Source organism: Dysidea avara, chromosome 3 (assembly GCF_963678975.1).
Source record: "Dysidea avara chromosome 3, odDysAvar1.4, whole genome shotgun sequence".
NCBI lineage: Eukaryota > Metazoa > Porifera > Demospongiae > Dictyoceratida > Dysideidae > Dysidea > Dysidea avara.
The window spans coordinates 14,497,299-14,517,094 of NC_089274.1; the positions used below are offsets into that span (position 1 = coordinate 14,497,299).

General features: G+C 38.0%; 1 long non-coding RNA gene across 2 annotated transcripts; it reads right to left on the reverse strand.

Moving 5' to 3' along the window:
• Positions 1-9,624: 9,624 nt before the first annotated feature.
• LOC136249518 (uncharacterized) lies at positions 9,625-14,342 on the reverse strand. Of its 2 annotated transcripts, XR_010698241.1 has the most exons (7): positions 13,986-14,342; positions 11,518-11,602; positions 11,111-11,185; positions 10,853-11,060; positions 10,608-10,755; positions 10,145-10,354; positions 9,625-10,060 (listed from the first exon to the last, which is right to left on the reverse strand). It is a non-coding gene; the product is annotated as an uncharacterized lncRNA (long non-coding RNA). The 2 variants fall into 2 exon arrangements; XR_010698240.1 differs by having other exon boundaries at positions 10,853-11,185.
• Positions 14,343-19,796: the final 5,454 nt, after the last annotated feature.

The window sequence follows — 19,796 nt, forward strand, 5'->3', positions numbered from 1 at the left end:
TATCACTCACAATTTTTAGGGGGGAAGTCTGAGATTTTAGTGGGGAAGCCCCCCCCCCCCCCCCCCCCCATAACACCCCCTAACAGCCCTAGAATAAACACTGCGTACAACTCCTCGGTCACATGTAACCACGTGCACAAAGACCAAAGTCAAAGTAGGCATGGCAAGGATGGATACAAAAGAGATAAGTTAATTAATGATTCAATCATTGCGATGCATTTCGAATAACGGTTTGGTGGGTGGTGAATATGAATTAGTGATGCATCAGCAAATCTTGGCATGTTCATTATGCATGCATATATACATGCAAGAGCAAATTAAGGCACTACAGCAACTGTATTGCAAATCCACAGATTTATATAGCTATACTGTGCTGCTGCTATACTACTACTACTGCTTAGTTATTATGACGCTGACGGACACAATGGCAGAGTTTAATAATGAATAGCTACAAGTGACTAGATACTACTCACAATAGAAATAATTTCTGCTATATAGACAGTTGTTATATATATATACACTGATTAACAAAGTTGTACATTTAACAAACAATTAGCTAACACATTGGTTATTCAAAATGCAAGGTCTTACATATTGGCAATGGTCCATACACTGGTGTGAATATGAAATTTTAATTTTGGTTCAATATGTATGCCAAGATCTTGAATGTTATCCAATATCTCCAGCTGGATTCCTGCTATAGTATAACTACACAGACACGGTAATTAAAAAGGGCTACCGTATTATAGGTATCATCTGTAAATCATTTGAGTGTAAAGACTCTGATGGCATAGTGAAGATACATAAACCCCTTGTTTTCCTAATTGTTGAATATAACAAGATCATATGGGGACCTTCTTACACACTTGACAATCAAAAACTTGAAAGAATACAGTGTAAAAAGCAACCAGAATGATTCCATCTATCAGCCATTTATCATACTACAACAGATTAAGGCATCTAAATCTACCATCTTTACAACACCATAGACGAAGGGGTGATTTGATCTACTTGTACCAAATTCTCAAAGGCAATTATGACATAGATATATAATCATTTATTTACCCCCATCCACTTCTACTGCAACAAGAGGTCACACGAAGAAATTATGCAAGCATCACACTAAATTCATATACAAGATCTAATTTTTTTATAGTAACAGAGTAATCAATGACTGGAATTCATTACTCCAATCTATTGTTGATTCTCCCTCTGTCAATAAGTTTAAAGCACTGCCATACAGACATTACAGCAATTGCTTAGAGTACCGAGTATATAATTTGTCTATAAATGTGCAGGCATAAGCCTTTATCCTTGCTATACAATCTTGAATAATGCATGTGCATGTAGAAACATGCCATAGTATGGCTTCAGCTAGATGATCACAAAAAACCAGTGCCCCAGTGGTACACAACAACATTGTTGCTCTGGTATGAACTTGATATATTGTGGTTAAATAGATAATGACATAAGGTTCCAAATGACATGCTGATTTGAATATAGATTGGATACTTACTAACATATTAACACATTGATTTCTCTTGCAGTGACTAAGTCAGAAGATCAATGGCAAAGGCTTTCAGATTTAATCTCAATTTTTCAATTGCACACAATATAGCAACCTTAAAATAGAATTTCAAAAGGTATATGTATGACTCAAAAATTCCTGCATAGTAAACTATTTGACATTAACCTGTTTTTACCCTGTTTCTTAAATTAAGCTTGTTTTCAAAATAGCACACTCAACTTGAATTTCAAAACTGTATACTTTAAATTCAATCTCAGTAAGTCTAATTTTAAATATTTCTCTATGCCAGTTTACCTTTAAATAGCATGCACAACCAGCAAAACTACCATCAGATTTAATCTCATCTTAAAATAGTCCTTGTTTTGAAAATGGTCCTATAGCAGCAAGATAGAGGTATCTTTCCATCATCCTATTGTTATACCTACAAAGCAAAAAACTTTAGCGCTTGGCGCGCTGCGCGCGCCAAGCGCTAAAGTTTTTTTGCTTTGTAGTTTTGTAAATTCGATTTCACCAAATCCAATTTCCAAAGTTGAAACTGTTGAGCTTTACCATATCTGGTTGGCTTGCTTTTGTGGCCACCCAGCGTTAAGTGGCCAATTAATTGAAGCCATTATGCATGCACGTTATTACACTGCTCTCAGTTACAATAAGGTTTCTAGCTACACACTATCACGATATTAGTTTATCCTCCTTTAAAAGAAGCACATTGAATGCATCTCCCCTTCCTTCCGTCTAGGCTGAGGCTTCCCTTATAGCTATATGCTTCACTGACAGACTCAGTAAAATAAGTGTATGCACGAGTAGAATAAGTGTATGCATTAGGTAGAGGGAAGGGGGTGAGCTACCCCTGGGATCTTATCCGTAATCTGAGAGTTGGTAGCATAGGCTATTCTAAGGAAGTGGGCCTGGAGAGACATGTGCCTCCTTCCCGTGCTGAACAATGAATTACTTAAACTATTGGGGTAAGTTATAGTACAGCTAGCTATAGATAGGCATTGTTCTTAGCATTCTTAACAATTATCAATTAAACCATTTTAAGCCTTTAAATTGCAATAGTCAAACAACCTAAGTGTTAATTTACATTCCCCCACTCCCTCAAAATTCCAATTTATACTAAATCTATATGCAACAGTATTGTGACCGGATTTACAAAAAAGGGTCTTCCACACACATCCAATTCCATGAACTTGGAAGGCCATAACTTTGTGTTTAAGAGATGCACAAATCTGAAATTTTCCTTAGCCATTATGCAATGTTGGCACTAACCACTGACCAAATTTCAGGTCAATAACTTGTTGTATTTCAATTTTATGGATCGTCAAAGTTGGTAAATTAGATGTGTGTGGAAGACCCCTATTCGCAAATCCAGTCACATCTCCCCCAGGTCTAGAATCACCACTTAAGGTGGTAGGGTGCACCAGGATAAAGTTTATGCACCGGTCACTTTAATGTCAAGGTCAGGGGCGGATCCAGAGTTTGGAAAGAGGGGGGGCACCTTTCTCAAAAACAGTTGAAGACCAAAAAAAACTTACTGAAAACCAGTTGAAGACCAAAAAAAAAAAAAAAAAAAAAAAAAAAGGTCGCAACAATAATAGCTAGTTATCCTTACCAACTATATCACGTCTGTTACGTAAAATAAAATCCTATTTATAGCTTCATAGGTAAGCTACACTGCCTCATGAACATTGTGACTACTTTATTAGAATAATTGACTGCTCTATTAGAGTATCTCGATCTTGTATGCAATTTCGTGAAGGGGGGGGGGGGGGGGGGGGCATTTGCCCCAAATGCCCCAAATGCCCCATCCTGGATCCGCCACTGAAGGTGGCATCTGCTTGGTAGAGTTTACTAGATGTGTTATAATATTATGGTAAGATTACCATGTACACTGTATCTCACATGCATACAAACATAATTTGTATTTCTAAATTTATTCACTGATGTAGATAGATATATATGTTGTGCAGTTGAGGGAATATGACCCAGTGATGCTTATAAATTTTATAGGCATCAGTATGGAAAGTGATTGAGGATTCTTATTTTGTGTAAAATATGATTACAGGACATTATGTATCATAAATACACCCTGTCCATATTTTCAAAATCAAGCCACTCTGCCCTTATTTAAAATCTAGTACGGATGGCAGCAGTATTCTACTCTGGTTTGATTGAGTAGTTGTATGCACCTGTGAAGTCCTGTGAACTGAAAGAAGACATTTTTTATACCTAGCAATTCAACTGCCTACCAGAGCAACAAAAGTCAAATATACCTAATAGAACAGTCAACATTAGATTGACATGTTCACTACATTTCCTGTCACACTGACACATGCCACTACACACCAACTACTTTGTTATGACACACCACTCCATCATGGCCCTTTTCCTTGGCTTATTTCAAGTAAAAGCACTAACCACCTTGGATGCCGATCTAAATGTATGCTACTACAACAAGGCAATGTATTAAATTAAACAAATATTACACTAGAATGGGTGAAGCAGTTATCTTGTTAGGGTGATAAAAATAGGCTGTAACATAAGGTCATTCACTGGCATTGTTGATAACTCCAGTGTACAAACTTGTACTGGAGAAGCAAGAGGATAAAATAAACAAATAAAAAGAAATTACAAAGTAAGCACATAATATTATAATTATTAATTTGCATGTGGTCTGTGTGCACCACCAGTGATTTAACCTTGGAACTAATACTACCCTCAATATGTCAGTTATATTTTCATACTGCTCAATTAACTTAAATTAATTTTGTTAACACTTCCCAACAAAAATAATTATATACCTGTACGAGGGACCCAATGCAAGAAATCATATTGAGGATAAAACAACCAAATAATTGATACCATACCAAAGAATGGACTAGAGTTTCAACACACAAACTCTTTCCTTACATAATTCATTTAATAAAGTAAAATAAACCTGATAGAACAGTTACTATATTTACTACACACCCTATTACACTGACACATACCTCTACTTGCCAAACACATCTTTATGACATACCACTCCATCTTAACTGCTGCTGCTGACTTACCTGAAGCACAAGACACTATCGGGCCTGGATGCAGATATAGATGTACATTACAGCAACAAGGCAGGTAAAATCAAACTACACAAGCATGGGTGAGTAACTGATCTTGTTGACAGGCTCCATGCAAGCTACAGTGACCAAAATTGCAAAAAAAATACAAAGTCATGTCATACTATTTTAACACATGTACAGGGTGATTCAGGGACCTAGATAATACTCCAGTATACAAACTTGTACTTGGTCTGGAGAAGCAAGAGTAGAAAGTAAACACATAGTGTGCAGCTCATCACAGTGTGCACCACCAGTAAAACTGAAACTACCAATAATTGCTCAGTTACTTTATTTCTTTCATATAGGTAAAATTTAAACTTAGATTTTTAACTATTCTGCCAAAAAAAACCTGCATGAGGAATCCAATGCAGAAGTACTATGTAGGACAAAACATCATTGCAGAAAACGTACCATATGTTGGCACCAAAGAACGGACTATAGTTTCCACTGCATTAACCTCTTAATTTCCTCACTTCTCAACCATGGTACATTCAAAATTTGCAGTAGAACACAATCATCGGACTACTGACTTGATGTCTACATGATTACTGTATATTCTGCATGTACAATACATACAGTATTCAGTGTTGGTGATTCAATCACTTGAAGTAGTATCTCACTATAGTCAATGATGTATCAAACATCAAGTACCTAGACAAGTCAATAGTGTCATGTAAACAGTCAATGGTGATCCATCAAGCATCAGTAGCTACAACAGACCAAGGTGGCGTATCAAACATCAAGAAGCTTTACTAGTCAATGGTGATGTGTAAACCATCTTACAATAGTCAATGATGTGTCAAATATCAAGTAGATGTAATTAATAGTCAATGGTGGTGTGTAACCCTTCTCAGAACAGTCTATATTGATGTTTGAATAGCTAGAATAGTCAATGCAGGTGTGTTAACTATTTCACAATAGTCAATGATGTGTCAAACATCAAGTAACTAGAATAGTCAATGGTCCGGTGGTGTGTAAACCATCTCACAACAGTTGATCGCCATGTGACGTGTCATACATCAAGTACTGTATCTAGAATGGTCAATGGTGGGGTGTTACACACCACAATTGGCTATTAAAGCTACTTGAAGTTTCATTGACTGTTGTGAGATGGTTTACATACAACCATTTACTATTCTAGCTACTTGATGTTTGACGCATGACATTAACTGTTGTGAGATGGTTTACACACAGTGTGGTTTTGAGATGGTTTACACACAGTGTGTAAACCATCTCACTTACAGCAGTCCATGGTTATCTTTCAAGGATCAAGCAGCTAGAATAGTCAATAGTGTTGTGTAAACCACCTCATAATAGTCAGTGAAGTGTCAGAGATCAAGTAGCTAGAATGGTCAATTGCCCACTGGTGTTAAACCATCTCACAACAGTCTATGGTGATGCATCAAGCATCATGTAGTTGGAATAGCAAAGGTTTACATGCCACCTGGTTACTTAATGTTTGATACATTACGTCTGATACTTGACATGGATTGAATCTACAGTGACACCTGTCTTAGTGGCCACCTACTAAAAAGACCACCTCTAAAAAAGTTTCTCTAGTTAGACATTTTTATGTTAACCCACCACAACGTTTGGCCTATGAAGGCCAAAAAGTGTCGGCCCGAAAACCATATTAGACAAACAGATGGACTCTGATATTATAAAGATTCTAACTTATCATTGACTGTTACATTGAGATGATGATAATGGACACATTCCAGCATAGAATTACCATGATATATACAGGTAGCTCTGTCTTCCGCTTTCGAAAATGAAGTGCATGTCTCTGTAGGAAAAGTTTATTCCCCACTGTAAGTGTTGTATTGATATAATACTAAAATGCACGCTACTAAAGTCAGTTCAGTTGTTTACTAAAAGCTCAGTTTAACTCATAAATATGTATGGTGTACGGTGTAGCTACACTACATCACAACAATAGTCAACCACAACTTCTCAAATCAATAATATCCTGCTGGGATGTTATATATACAAGAGTAATGTATGATAATATACAGGAAATGGTCAGTATAATGAGGTGATATTATTAATGAGGTCATAAAATGTACCTTAGCTGTGTTCCAGACCTACTTGACTTGGCCACTAAAAAAAACAGTTTAAAGTCATTAGCTAGACATTGCACTGCAGTTTTTTTACCCTGCTATTATCAGAATTCTTTTAAGACACACAAGATTACTGTAGTTGTACATTTATAATAGATCACCAATGATTCACCATATCATAATTTTTTGTTGTGCCATCATCGATCATTGAATTTGAGGTAGTCTACACACACAACCATTGACTATTCTAGCTACTTGGTGGTTGACTCTTAATCAACCATTGCATTGTGAGATGATTTTTAGACATACGACCATTGACTATTCTAGCTACTTGATGGTTGACACATCACCATCAATTATTGCATGTGAGGTGGTCTACACACATAACCACTGACTATTCTAGCTACTTGATAGTTGACACGGCACCATCGATCATTGCCTGTGAAGTGGTCTACACACACAACCACTGACTATTCTAGCTACTTGATGGTTGACTCTTCATTATCAAACAATGCATTGTGAGATGATTTTCAAACATACGATCATTGACTATTCTAGCTACTTGATGGTTGACACATCACCATCGATCACTGCATGTGAGGTGGTCTACACACACAACCACTGACTATTCTAGCTACTTGATAGTTGACACATCACCATTGATCATTGCATGTGACGTGGTCTACACAGAAAACCACTGACTATTCTAGCTACTTGATTGTTGACACATCACCATCGATCATTGCCTGTGAAGTGGTCTACACACACAACCACTGACTATTCTAGCTACTTGATTGTTGACACATCACCATCGATCATTGCCTGTGAAGTGGTCTACACACACAACCACTGACTATTCTAGCTACTTGATAGTTGACACATCACCATCGATCATTGCATGTGAGGTGGTCTACACAGACAACCATTGACCATTCTAGTTCCTTGATAGTTGACACAACACCATCGATCATTGCCTGTGAGGTGGTCTACACTCACAACCACTGACTATTCTAGCTACTTGATAGTTGACACATCACCATCGATCATTGCATGTGAGGTGATCTACACACACAACCACTGACTATTCTAGCTACTTGATGGTTGACACATCACCGTCGATCATTGCATGTGAGGTGGTCTACACACACAACTACTGACTATTCTAGCTACTTGGTGGTTGACACATCACCGTCGATCATTGCATGTGAGGTGGTCTACACACACAACCACTGACTATTCTAGCTACTTGATGGTTGACACATCACCATCAATCATTGCATGTGAGGTGGTCTACACAGACAACCATTGACTATTCTAGCTATTTGATGGTTGACACATCACCGTCTATCATTGCATGTGAGGTGGTCTACACAGACAACCACTGACCATTCTAGCTACTTGATGGTTGACACATCTTTAGTATACATACATCCATATAAAAATAACATCAAAATGGATATCTTGACCCCTGATTAGAGTAAAAACTAAAGGTCCCCCTGATTACAGTAAAGGTGGCAGTGCTATCCTTTAATAGTTTGATAGATGTATCATGCTTATCATTTAAATGACCTTAAGTACACTGTCATCCTCTGCATTTATGTTGACACAAAAAAAATCCTCTCTTATTTTAACTCGTGCTACCAGGTGTAAAAGACAAAAGAAGAAAACTTTGACCCATTAGCCTTTTTGCTTTTGATGCTATCATAACATTATCAAGCATAATATCTTACGTGCCATCTTTATGGTCTACATGCAGTGACATTCTGATTTAAGGAGATGCCCATCTCATACGGGTCAGACACCAGTGAGCCACACAAAATGTGCCCTCTCAAATTTGCTTCCAGTCCCACCAATCCAACAGGGTTACTGTCACTATGACTATTAGACCAGTATATACAGAGTTCGAGTCTAAAAATCTGAAGCTGCATCTGAATCAATTTTGATGTTGACATTGAATCTGGATCATCAAATGAGTCAAGATTGATGGACAGACATTGAATTAGACCATTATATTATGTATCATATTACTGACATCACTTATTTAACAAAGTATCATGATGTCACAATTGTGACTGGATCTACGAAAACCGTTCTTATCGCCCAAGACAGGAAGTTTGATTTTTTTACACAAACACAAAGCTTAATGAATGCACTATCAAGTTTCACTGCCACAGTCGACCAGAGTAAAGTGGTCTGCTTTTGCTGGCTGCTTTTCTAGAGCACAGTGGCGAGCCGTACGAGTGGTCTGGGGTCTTGATGGAGCCCTGGCCGACCAGGAGATGGCTGTGTGTGGCTGTACAGCTCTGTGGTGTTGGACAATGACCTGTGCTGTAAATTTCCTTTCATTTTAGCCAGTTCTGAGCCCTGAATGGTCTATGACTTGGCCTAATTCATCCTAGCACGTCTCTTTTCAATTTTTGAACACCATCTTGCCCCCCTTCCAGGGCCCCCGCCTCCCACCCCTTCCAGGGCCCCCGCCTCCCACCCCTTCCAGGGCCCCCGCCTCCCACCCCTTCCAGGGCCCCCGCCTCCCACCCCTTCCAGGGCCCCCGCCTCCCACCCCTTCCAGGGCCCCCGCCTCCCACCCCTTCCAGGGCCCCCGCCTCCCACCCCTTCCAGGGCCCCCGCCTCCCACCCCTTCTGGAGCTCGCCTGATACAGACAACCTCGGTTTAAAACTATCTAAAATGGCGGGAAACTTAGCTGTTGACTACTTCTTCAGTGGATGATCAGGAAGGTAAGAAATTGTTGTGAAACGTGTGAAAATTTGGTATGCGTAGCTACCACCATTGGCCAGCTACAACACACAGAATATTTAAAACCGACGTTTCTCGATACTTTTAAATGGGCGATAAGACCGGTTTTCCCAGAGACAGTCACAATTGAGAATCACAATATTTAAAACCAAAATGTAGAAATTTCAAACATTGGTCACAATACCACTGCTGGATGACTCCACTATTATTGGAATTTTAAAGATATACAAGATTACACCAATTACGCATGTATAATACTGCAGATAAACTAGATTCAGTGAAAAAAGTAACATACATGTACAAGATTCTTACAGCTGTGCTTTAAGCTGCATGGTTATAGCAATAAAACATAAAAGTCCATCACGAAACATTGTTTTGTTATTGTTCACAAGCTGTGAAAAATATCTTCAAAGCTTGGCGATTGTTCAGTAAATGTTGTCTCCATCCTAGTAGTCACCAAATCCTCCCATTCTGCCAATGGATCTTGTCCGAACTCACTGAACAATACCTCCATTCTCTTCATATTGTCTGCCAGCTTCGTTGGCTGCTGGGACCATGGAGTTGTCAATAGGTTTTGTCTGATTGTTTTGAGCCATCAGCATGTTTGGAATACCCCTGCCTGTACAAAAAGAAATGATGATACAACTTATAAGATTTAGTGACAGTTATGCATAAACACTGTGCATTAATTTTTTTGATATACCTCGGATCCGATGCTCATTCCAGGCAGCCACAAACTTTTTCATCCCTACTTGGCTAACTTGGATGCTATACCAGGAGACACAAAATTAGACATCGTCATGATGATGTTCCAAGTTAAAATCGTGGTTTTCTTGCATTCAATTAGGATGGCCTTAATCGGATAGCTTACCCTTCCATTGACTTCAACCCGGATCCTTTCAACCACATGATTCTATTATACAAAAGTCAACACGTTATCCAATGCTAACAAGTACACTGTATAGCATAATAGTGTGTATGTACTGCTTGTTAAATTAAAATTTAATTTTGCATCAATGCTAATACTTTATCCGATCTTTAAAATGTATCAAAGTTATTTATCCTGTATGTGTATCCAATTGAAATATCTACTTTAGCTAGTTGCTGACATTGTTAATTCTACTATCAGAAGGTTAAGGTTATTTCATCACGTCATAAAATCTCACCTGGGTTGAGGATGTTTGCAAATGAGGTGGTACAGAAGGGTTTCTTCTATATTCTGCCAGCTGTTCCTGCATGTACAGCATTAGATACCACTACTTCCCCTGATCAACCCTGAGTTGATCCCACATTCCATAGTGGCAGATGATCTGTCTAAACAATAATAAACAGACACTTGTACATATACATGAGATGGTAGTATGTACAGTACATATAGCACGTATTATACTTGTAGTGCGTAATGTAATACCTGTATATACACTGTCTCGTAAGCAGTGTAGTTGTTTTGATTGGCATAGTAGTAAACACCACAATTTTACAGCTAAATCCATCAACTGCACATAATTATGTGCGTTACTCTGAACATCACGTTCTTCTCGTTTTGGTCGATGTGCAGTTTCTGACCAAAATAATCTGCCTGGTAGGTTCCAGGGTTTGTCATCCGAGCAACAGAGTGTCTGCAGGCTTGAGAGTGCAGAGGCGAAACAAGCCTCAGAGACTCCCCGACTCTCTTCTCTCCAGTTTTGAGTCCTTCAGATGCCAATACCCTAGTCAATGTTCGACGTCCATACACTGGACCCACCTGGTTTTCAAATGTTAGACAAATCTGATAATACTAACAATGAAATAAACTAAACAATGTAATATTATTTGTTGTATTTTTTTCATGTTAAGATAGATAATATCACTTTATCACTTATCCAATCCAATTGTATATTACTGTATATACTAGCTAACTACCTGTTGAGCAACCTTGCCATGTGTAAAGGCTCATGATATTTTAAAAATTAAATTCAACTAATTCCAGTACTACATATTGCTGGGTTTGCACACTATGATATATTTAAATGTATAACACATTTATATGTATTAATGTCAAAAGATAAATTGACACAATGGAAAGAGCTAACTCACCTCACTGACAGCAGCGGTTACAATCCTATCTAATTCAGCTTTGGTGAGCCTGCTTGTCTTGTGTATGTCTCTTTCACAACAAAATCTACAGAATGAAATAACTAGCTGACTGTATACGTATATATAAACTAATGCATTATGTCATCTTATGATCTATACATTAATCCAATCATTAAGTGAAGTGGCAATGAGATTCATGGTCGGAAGAATTTAAAGCTGTTTGTCGGTCCCAATATGGCTACCTACATTTTTCAATCTGACTCTTTTTTAGTCTTATAATAGATTGTCTTTATAGAATCTACATTACTCTCGCCATCATGTACTCACTTACAAACCTTGCCATATGCATCCTACTTTGGTTTAAAAGGCATGTGGCACACATATCAATGATAGCTATACGTGCAACCACATTTAACAAGTATATTTGTATACATAGCTAGATGTTCTTCATGGTCATAACGTTCGGTGAGCCTTAGCTAACAGAGATAGAAATGCATTCCATGTGACCAGCAAAAATCATACCTGTTTAGTCACTATTGAACAGCACTCGCCACCAGGATCAACAAGTTTGAGTGTGTAATTTCACTTTGACCACTTGATTTAATTCAAACTATGTAAAAATAATGCCTGACTTATTGTTAATAATATATTATTTCATCTGAAGGCTGTGTAGCTCCAGGATTTTTGTCACATGGGAAGGAAGGGTCTGCAACAAAAAAAAGCTAGCTGTTGATAAACCTTGTTGTACAAAACTCAACTTAGTTTGAGTTCTTACTTCAATTGATCGAGTATGTGCCAGATGTATGCACCCAAGTATTTGCATGATCACGGTAGCTATAAGTTTATTTATATTCCATGCTCAATGTACTGCAGACTAGCATGCATAAGTTCACACTTAGCTAGTTTTGTACCACCTACAGTATCTGGTCTAGAAATTCATCCTGAGTTACATATTCTGTATTAATTATTTCAATAGCTAATATCCATTTCATATGTGTTGATAATGATAATGTGATGTGCATTACTGTTTTGTTACATGTATAATCTTTGTAACTATGTAAATGTTTGTAGCTAACCAGCACTGGGTGCTTCCATGTGCAGTAATAATAAATAAATATCAGGGGCGGATATAGGATTTTCCAAATGGGGTGGGGGGTGGGAGGAACTGGTTACAGACATAACAACACATGCACAGGTGACTGAGAAATAATTTTTGTGATGCTGAATGGTTATTATGCAGATATTAAGAGATCATGTTCATCAATGCATAGTCATATGGTCATGACAATTTTGGAAATTAAGCTCTCTAAAGTGAATTTGAGAGTGGTTTCAGCATGATTTTTTTTTTAAATAGAGCAATATCATAACTATATGTGCTTTAACTTATGACCTCTAATATTAAAAGCATCACATGCTTTGTGTCATAAACAATGTATATACAGAATCTAGGGCTATAAGGGGCAACTACAAGTCGATAAAGCAAAGGTGGGGGCATAACCCCTTAGCCTCCCCCTCCCCTTGGATCCGCCACCCCTGAATAGAGTATAACAGACTGTTCAATTAGAGTATCTCGATCTTCAAAGAAAATGGAGTGAAGGGGTCTCGTTTTCACTCTTTAGATCCCTCTCTTAGAGATAAACAATGGTTTTATGGTGTTACATTATCACTTTGCACTGCTGCAAGCTGGTGCAAGCTTCCCGACTCGAATACTGACTTTAGCTAAAGCAGCCTACTTTGTGGTCGCATGCAGTCCGGTCACACATACTTTTTATTTTTCTCATGTAATGATGGTTTTCTCTCAAATCGACTGTGATTGTAATTATAAGCTTTATTAGCCGATCAGAACACCAGCACTAGTTTCTGGCATGCCATATAGCGGGCAGTGGAGCCATATAGCTAGCATGCTTAGCTAGCTACTGATTTAGTCATGCCATACCGTATATTGACTACCTAATGCAGTAATAAATGAAAAAGAACACTGCTGCAAACCGATCCAAAGAGGAAACGGTCAGTCCTCTCTTGCCAGGAAACCTGTGCTGTAAGTGAAGACTAAGTCTTTTGTGGGTCCATCTCTCCTTTTTTATTTTCTCCCTTATAAACGCTTCCATTTCGTCTAGCAAGCATTTCCCAGACATTATTGCAAGCTTATTACTATTATGAATTGTAGATCTTGCATGGTGTAGATAACTTATATATATACTAGATAAGCGGTTAGATACCTACTTAACCCTTAAACCCACATAATCCAGAAAACTGGATTTACACTTAAAAAATACGCATGCTTTGCACAAAGCACTGTAACTTTCGGAGCGTCCATTCTATGGTTATGCAATTTATGTCATTCTACTCGTGATGTAGCAAGGGTCAAAATGATACCTAGAGTTTTACCCGCTAACGCTAAATGGTGAAGTCAAAACCAGCCGTGAAAATAACTTTTCTGTAAGAAAACACGCAAAACCTTTACATACCTTTATAAAATGGTCGATAACTCGATGGTAGCTGATCCTATCGCTTTGCAACAGCAACTCTTCGTGAAATTCTGCATCAGGCCATATATGACTCACGTGAGTAAACCCACATTGGAAATTAAACACGTGGCAAAAATTTTGGAACACGGAGATGTGACTCGTCGTTCACCGCTTCATATCAAGTAAGCCACTGTAGTTACAGTGTTCATTTAACCTTCTCCAAGTAGCCCAGTAAACAGACTTTTAATCTATGTGTATTTGTAGGCTGTAAGAATTAAGTTACCCCACCTAGTGTCGCCATGTATGCCCATATTGTGTAAACACGCATTTCCGAAAAGTTTTCTGCGGGTTTAAGGGTTTTAATTGTGGTAACAACTGAATTCATACAAGTAACTAATGTGTCAATTTCTTGCCTACCTTTATATGAGCTAGCTAAACGTTATTGGTAGCAATATAAGATAGCACAAAGTGCTGTACAGCCTTAATACTGAAATAAATGAAATATAAATAAATGCAACCTTCCCTTCAGTGCTATTCATAAATGTGACTGGGCCTGCGAAAATAGGGCATGTGGGCACATAAAAATTATCTACTTTTTCAAACTTTGATGTGTGATAACTTTGTATTCTATTATTGTTTGGCCATGAAATGTTCAGCACTTATTAAGCATTTAGTTGGCTTTACAATATAAGTTACAGAATGAAACTATTTTATCCCACTACTGAGATATGGGAAGTTATGTGGTGTGGTGTAGTTTGTGCCCACGTGCCCTATTATCGCAGGCCCAGTCACATTTAATGTTAAAAACATTAGCTAGCTAGTTAACAAAAGCAACTTGGTAGTGGGAAAACATTAGCTAGTTAACAAAAGCAACTTGGTAGTGGGCTTAAAAATCGAAGAGGGTACAAGGAGTGCCCACTTCTTCAGCCATGTCCTTAAAGTTATATTAACAATATCAAGATACTGTATTAAACTGTCATAAAACAGTCATCTCTTACCATCATGCAATTAGCTTATATCCCCTTTATCACCCTAAATGTTCCCATTACATGCATGGTAAACGAAGTTGTGAGTATTTCTTATCCGAAAGATATATAAGCATAAGCATAATATTATGTCATAACTGTTCAGAATACATCACCAACCAAATGCAACAAGATGCTATAGTTATGCATAAGAATTACTGAACATAAAAATTTAGAGTTATAAGTGTCCGGGGTTGTCCCTGAATCTGCTTAGTACTTAAGCTAGGCATGCAAACTTGATCATTTTTTCATCCACAAAATATGGAATTTGGATGCTGGCGGGAGGTCAATTTTTGTTATTCATTTTGAAAGAAAATGCTCCAAACCACAACAATAACAATCTATCTGTAACTGTAAATTAAAGGTTAACTAATGCCTTCTTAAAAGTGATATTCACACTATACTCTTTTACTGAGCTGCTAGGTACATTTCTTGTGCTGTAAAGTGAAAGCCCGCATCTGAGCACGATACATGGACACAAGACTAATATCAGCATTTGAGGAGGCCAGGTAAAAGTGATGTGCATGGGTCAGGATGAGAAAACAATTAAACAAGTTTGCCCAGCATTATGCTATAAATTCAAAGCCATAACTCCACCCATATTATTAGACTCATCAAGTGATGATATACTCTCATTATTGGTGATAAACTTTGAATCCAACATGGGTCTACAGATTGCAAACAAAAAAAGAAAATAAATTAAACATATTTTTCATAATTAGTCATCATCATTCACCTTCTCTTTTTCTCTTTGTGTAAATTTTTTTAACACATTGTCCATCAGTGATGATCTATGTTAACATCATTATGAAATGGTTGTATATCTACAGCGAAAGATAGACAGCACATAAAACTTTCATCTGTCTTTCAGTTAGCCACCGCAGAATCTGACTGACCTCAAATATGCAGTTACACATATAAACACACAAAATCATCATCACTACTCGTTGTATGAAATGATTCCCTAGTGCTGTTTACTTCTTGTGTGTGTGTGTGCATGCAGAATAAGCCAATCTTATGCTAGGTAGAGAAAAAAAATTAACCACATGTAAAGTCTGTAATGTGAAAACTATAACCTTTGAGACTGCACCAGTCTTAACAGGTTCATTAGCAACTGTACTGCAGCCCCATAGGAAATCCCAAATTATAGAATTCTTAATTGCACAATTCAGGATTGGAGATTATAACTAGGTTAGTGTTTAGTAAAGATCTGACCATTGCATTGTTTACTTTCATTCCATTGTTTAGGTTAACTGACAGTTACAAGGGCTCTATAATTTGGGATTTCCTATAGGGCTGCAGTACAGTTGGTAACGAATCTGTTAACAATGGTGCAGTCAAAGGTTAGCTTTGACATTATGGGCTTTACCATGTGGGTTTTTTCTTTTGTCATCTTTCTGGTCAACAAATATATAATTATACCATCATCAAATGGCTTAGATCAGCCTGCACTAACACACTCACAAGTACACTATATGTAAGAACCAGGGGAATCATGCCTTAAGTTTGTAATGACACTTCAGACTGCTCTTATCAATGTTGTCTTAGGTCGCCGACTGACTACCTGAAAATGGACTAGAGCGTTGGTCTAGTAATCAAAAGGTTTCAGTTTCAATGCCGGGTAAGGCCCAATTATTTTGGTGATGTTGTTGCTTCCTTGAGTAAGAAGCTTTACTCACATTGCTCCAGTATACCCAGCTGTTAAATAGGAGCCTTGTGACCTGGTGTCAACTGGGCAAGCAGCAGCTGTAACATCAATGGGTACCTGCATGGTGTTTACTGGGGAAGCAAATTCCAACTGTCCATGACTCACATAACAGGTGAAGGCTCAGGTGGGACTTTGTGTGCTCACACCCTCACCTGTGAGGCATGGTACAGCTTTCTGTGGGTTACTAGTCATACCCCAGGAAGATTTTCCAGCGCCGTCTCTAGTGCCTGAGTAGCGCACAGGTGTCCCATTGCTAGTCACTGGGTAGGCATGATTGTGGCAACATGGCAGCCAAAGGCTTTGCTATTTTTTTTTTTTTGATTTGTGTGTGTGTGTGTTTTATACAATACCAAAGCTACCAAAGACATGGATATGCATGGGTATTTCATGAATTTCTAAACCAACAGTGTAAATGGGCCATGAAAATTTACTTATCCCGTAGAATGGAATTTTCATGGTTTTATATAAAGGTTTTTTTCATGGGCATTTCATAGCAATTGCAATGGGCCATGCCATGAAACTGTCATGATTTCCATTGCACATTTCCGAGGGTCATTTAGAAATTCATGGAATAACCATGCTTATTCCATGGCCAGTTTCTCTGGTAGTGAAAACGGTTTGACAGCAGACAATTAAGCTATAGCTACTTAACAGGTCTGTTCATAATTTTATGATGCAGCTTGAAATGCACACTGCTAGACGTGGGCGTATTATCTTTTAGGTGGTAGCTGTCCATTTTCAGGTAGCCAGTAGGTGACCTCAGTTAGCCCAGTGACATTGATAAGAGCAGCCTTAAGTGTCATTACCAACTTAAGGCACGATTCCCCTGATTTTTACATATAGTGTACTTGTGAGTGTGTTAGTACAGGCTGATCTAAGCCATTTGATGTTGGTATAATTATACATTTGCTGACCAGAAAGATGACAAAAGAAAAACCCACATGGTAAAGCCCATAAAGTCAAAGCTAACCTTTGACTGCACCATTGTTAACAGATTCATCAGCAACTGTACTGCAGCCCTATAGGAAATCCCAAATTATAGAGCCCTTGTAACTGTCAGTTAACCTAAACAATGGAATGAAAGATAATAACAGAGTGCTTTATTTTCTTTAATTAAATGCTGACTTGCCTAGCTATCATCTCCAGCCCAGAATTGTAAAGAATATATAATTTTTTGTTAGGCAACGCATAAAACCCCAACAACAGCAAATAGCTTGTCACCTGCACACACACACACACACACACACACACGCACACACACACACACACACACACACACACACACACACGCACATACTCAAGCGTGTCGATCGATCCCGACCCTACAAAGGCCACTTAATTTAGGAGATGATAGCTGAACCCACAAGCACTCACAACTGAGCCCACAAACATTCAATATTCATCTTCTGAGTGTTTTCAAAGCCAGCTCTTATAGCTTAATGTTTAAGGTGCAGTTCCATGCAGGTTGGGGTTGCTTCACTACCATGTACTGCAAGGTGCAATACAAACATTGGTATAGAGTTCCACACATGCCATTATCTTCGTAAGTGTATTCAGTGTGCCTTGCAGTACACTGTATTTGCAGACCTAGTCTCTTAGTGCCCAACTTTAAAGGTGAGGGAAAACTCAATGCAGTAAGATGCACACTGGAATGTAATCAGTGACCTCACACCAACATATACTTATTATCGATTGTAAATATGTGAAGAATACTAAGAAGGTGAAGAGCCTGTGAAAGACTTAAAAGCCTGTAAAGCATCTTGTTCTTCAACTTAATGCCTATTATCATCTTGTTCTTCAACATCTTGTTCTTCAACTTAACACTTCTCTTGTGCCAGAAAGCAAATTCTACTCTGGTACAGCTGCTGGACCACGGCGGTTTGTTGGCATATGGAAGTCACTGGCTATATTCTAGTTCTTGGACAATCAATTTAAGAACTCTGGAACAATGTATTTCATTGTAAACAAGTGACAAACACATAGAATTATTCATACTGATTGGCATCAATATTATCATCTATTTGGCATGAAGCAATTTGATCTGTGGCACTCAAATTCGAGTGATGTGTTTTTTTTTTACATTGAGTTTCCCCAGACCTTTTTTTCAGAGTAGGAACTCAATCGATATGCACTGTGAAGGTGAAAGGTGGTCTGGCCATGTGAGACTAAGTGATGTCACCATTTACATGCATAAGACAAACCTTAAAAATGAAAAACATTGTAATGGAACATGCCTGTCCAAATTTGTCTTCCGAATTCAGCATAGATATGATGGCATTAAGTTTTCCTTACTTGCTGGGCTATGTCAAAGTTGTAGTGAGCTGTTAGGCTTCTTGACATAGGAAGAGATTGCATGATGACAGGTGTTGGTCTGTATTCTTCTCCATCCATGAATAATGCCTTTATTTTGGTTCTGCTGTCCTTGCATTGTTTCTTGTAATAGTCACACTCCTCCTTAACTATTTTGAGATGTCTTTCAGCAGTTTTGATGGCCTACACATAAAAAATTAACTTGACCTGTTATAAGTACAGTAGTTATCATTCTCAAATAAAAATATTGCACTTCCATGCTTAGGTCATGTATTATGAAACATAATAGTACATTATGTGGAGCATGGGGACCTACCTTTAGAAACCAATAGTAAAAGAGTAGCCATTGTACAGTACCTACTACATTAAAATTGTATAGAAACTCTAGGCATAAGCACTACCAGATTTTCTGCTGATATACACAATAGCCACACATAATATTCTAGCACACCCACTCTTTTCCCGTGCTGCAAGAGGTATGATACACTTCCAATAGACAAGTTGTGATATCACCCTGTAGGAATGTGAGGTGTTGATAAGGTGGTAAAAATTTTGATCTGTTTTCATTCTTCTGCACTTTTCCAGTCAATACCTCAGTCCCATTGTGTTATACGTCTCGCCATACATGTTTGCTTCACACACTATGACAGTACATCTCTATGTCTAATGGCCATGCAATTTTACAAGCAATTAGAGTGTATTTATACTTGTATTGTACTCGTAAGCTATGATCTACATGTCAGTTGAAAAAGTGCCCCAACATCATTT